Raw genomic sequence first — 3,939 nt, forward strand, 5'->3', positions numbered from 1 at the left:
GCAGTCTGACGTATAATCAATCAAGTCATAATCAATAAAATATCAAGTAACATTAGAATCTGTTCTGAGATCATCAAGATCATCATCATCATCCAGTTCTTCTCTTCTGTAATAATGTTATTCAGTTTAATTATCAGCCGTGGCTTCATGTGACCTAAAGCACAGTGTGGAAAACTATACTGTTTTTATTCAAGTGTGTGTGTGTGTGTGTGTGTGTGTGTGGAAAACAGTCCAAAAGTAAAACAGATCAGATCTGTTGTGGGCCGGTGGGTGGCGCTGGTCCATCAGAGCGTTAGTAAATGAACATATTCCCTATCCTTCACATTATCTGATCAACACTACAGTGCAGCGGTTCTGTCTTTAGGAGACTTCAGCTTCTGTGCTGCTCTGCAGTTGTCAGTCTTTGGCTTTGCTCTAATCCTGCTTGAAGACAGTCTTTGTCCTGCAGACGGACTCTGAGATGTCTGAATAAATCTGGAATGACCCGTGTGTCAGAGCAGCTCATTCTCATCGTCTTTGCTCATTATTATTGGACTGTCTCTCACTCAGACACACGCTCACACACGTCTGCTTAGATTCACAGCTGCTTAGCAGATCTTTAACTGGTCCTCATGGCCCAGTGTGTTCGTATGTGTGCGCTGTGCTGGACCCTCACGGTGCTGGCAGCTCCTCTGGAGAACATGAACTCCACTGACGGGCGGTATAAACACCCGGAGCCCCCACGGGCCATCCTGCAGAGGCAGAAGCGCAGCTGGGTCTGGAACCAGTTCTTCGTGCTGGAGGAACACACCGGCACAGACCCGCTGTACGTCGGTAAGGTAAGACTCCACCAATGCTGTGTTTATCTGCTGTTCAGCAACACTAAACGAAGCCTCAGACAGAGTTTGTTTCTGACTCCGCATGTAATAAATGTAAACTCCCTGAATATGACAGGATCGCATGACTGAAGCTTTCTAACACTGCTGCTTTGTAGCTTCATTTCAGAGCGACTCTGCTCGTTTGACTAGAGCAGGCTTCCCCACACACTGCCTGACGTCTGTTTGCACTTTTATTTCTGCTGCAGGTTTTATTTTTAGTATTTCTGGGAGTTCTGTGAAGCGCAGCTCTCTGCCTTGACTGGTTCTGGGTCAGTTTGATTGACCGCTCTTCATTCACAGAAACACCAGCGGCAGCTTGGAGAACAGCTTTCACAAGAGTTAGAGATAATAACGCTCGACTTGATGTGAGTCAAACACTGGAGGCAAGAACAGGAGAAAATCAACCATTTCAGCCGTCACGACATGATTTTAGAGACATTTAATAGATGGAGAGTTTAATAAGTTCACACTTAAGTCACAACAACGTAAACTACTAGATTACAGTTAGGGTGTACACGTCAACAGAGAGCTCCATCCAGAGAGCTGGAAAGTAATAATAATAACAACAATAATAATAGCAGCACTACAGATCTCAGTTTTATTGTGTTTTTATTTGTTTGTTCATGTCTAAATGTAACAGCTGTACTGTGTGTATCTGTGATTCTGTGACGTACATCAATAAACTGCGTGTGTGTGTGCGTGTGTGTCTGACAGCTGCACTCGGATGTGGATTCTGGCGATGGGAGTGTACGGTACGTGCTGACGGGCGACGGAGCTTCATCCATCTTCACTATCGATGAGCGAACGGGTGATATTCATGCCAGGAAGCGTCTGGACCGCGAGCAGCAGGGATTCTACCGGCTGCGGGTTCGAGCGGAGCACAGACAGACCCGCATCCTGCTGGAGGATGAGAGCGAGCTTATAGTGAAGGTGCAGGACATCAATGACAACCAGCCACGGTTTCTGGAGGAGGTGTACAGCGCAGCGGTGCAGGAGAACTCTCCGCCTGGTAACACACACACACACACACACACACACACACACACACACACACACACACACACACACAGTCTGCTGAGACGTCCTGTCTGCAGAACCAGATCCATCTCCGGTGTCTGATCATGAAGAGAAGAATCAGAAACCACAGGCCGATGAGCAGATAAAGCCTTGAATCATGTCAGATTGGGACAGCAAACCCAATACTGGGAAACACCCATACACACACACAAACGGGCAATTTAGCTTACCCAATTCCCCTAAAGCGCCCGGAGGAAACTCATGCCAACACGGGAGAACACGCAAACTCCACACAGAAACACCAACTGACCCAGCCGGGGCTCGAACCAGCAACCTTCTTGCTGTGAGGCCACAGTGTGAAACACTGAGCCACTGTGCCACCTCGTCAATTAAATAAGTATTACATTACTAAAAATATACCCAGTTTTGTGTAATTGGGTTGTAATTATCAGCAAACACACCTGACTGGACATCACCTGGAGTCTGATCACAGGGTGTGTGTGTTTGGATGTACAGGTACTCTGGTGGTTCAGGTTTCAGCAACAGATGCAGATGATCCCACTTATGGCAACAGCGCCAGGATCGTCTACAGCATCACACATGGACAGCCGTACTTCTCTGTGGAGCCCAGGACTGGTAAACTGACTTCTCTAAACATTTATTTCAGAATCGTTTCTGCATCGTTGACAAAATGTTAAATTAAAATCATTAAGATAAATATTTCTTAATTAGTGTATAAGACAAAAGATGCCAGAGATCTGAGCAGTTATTGAACAGATTTTGAAAAGTGTTTGTGTTTTTATCAGCTGCCTCGGTGAGCCGCTGTGCAGGGGAGATGGGAAGACTGGGAAATGTTTTCCATTCTGGCAGTTTGTCCATCAGATCCACTGATGTGGCATGAGCTTCTCCTACTCTCCACGTGCAGTCAGTGTGAGCCGACTTATGTCAGAAGTTCATCAGTGAGTCTCTCAGCTCAGAGCCTCCAGTACTTTCAGCCACTGTCAGCATCCAGCTGTGCCGGGACACATGTCCACATACAATCCCTGCTAGCCCCTATTAAGCCTTAAGCATTGCCAGTTTCTGCTCAGCCTCTGACCTGTTCACTAGTTCCAAAGCCCCTGGCTCCAGCTAACCATCTCCAGAGTCACTCACTGATTGCCTATCCTGCCAGAGTCGCTCTGGTACCCTGTCCTGCCAGAGTCGCTCTGGATCCCTGTCCTGCCAGAGTCGCTCTGGATCCCTGTCCTGCCAGAGTCGCTCTGGTTCCCTGTCCTGCCAGAGTCGCTCTGGTTCCCTGTCTGCCAGAGTCGCTCTGGTTCCTGTCCTGCCGAGTCGCTCTGGTAGCCTGTCCTGGCCAGAGTCGCTCTGGATCCCTGTCCTGCCAGAGTCGCTCTGGTTCCCTGTCCTGCCAGAGTCGCTATGGTTCCCTATTCTGCCAGAGTCGCTCTGGTTCCTTGTCCTGCTAGAGTCGCTCTGGTTCCCTGTCCTGCCAGAGTCGCTCTGGTTCCCTGTTCTGCCAGAGTCGCTCTGGTTCCCTATTCTGCCAGAGTCGATCTGGTTCCCTATTCTGGCCAGATTCGCTCTGGTTCCCTATTCTGCCAGAGTCGCTCTGGTTCCTTTTCCTACCAGAGTCACTGGTCCCTGTCCTGCCAGAGTCGCTCTGGTTCCCTGTTCTGCCAGAGTCGCTCTGGTTCCCTATTCTGCCAGAGTCGCTCTGGTTCCCTATTCTGCCAGAGTCGCTCTGGTTCCCTATTCTGCCAGAGTCGCTCTGGTTCCCTATTCTGCCAGAGTCGCTCTGGTTCCCTATTCTGCCAGAGTCGCTCTGGTTCCCTGTCCTGCCAGAGTCGCTCTGGTCCCTATTCTGCCAGAGTCGCTCTGGTTCCTTATTCTGCCAGAGTCGCTCTGGTTCCCTATTCTGCCAGAGTCGCTCTGGTTCCCTATTCTGCCAGAGTCGCTCTGGTTCCCTGTCCTGCCAGAGTCACTCTGGCTCTCTGTCCTGCTTGGAGCTGTTAAGGATCCCTTACTGCCAGACTCAAGGGTCTTGTCCTGTCTGCTCCAGCTGATC

Source organism: Danio aesculapii, chromosome 24, assembly GCF_903798145.1.
Source record: "Danio aesculapii chromosome 24, fDanAes4.1, whole genome shotgun sequence".
Taxonomy (NCBI): domain Eukaryota; kingdom Metazoa; phylum Chordata; class Actinopteri; order Cypriniformes; family Danionidae; genus Danio; species Danio aesculapii.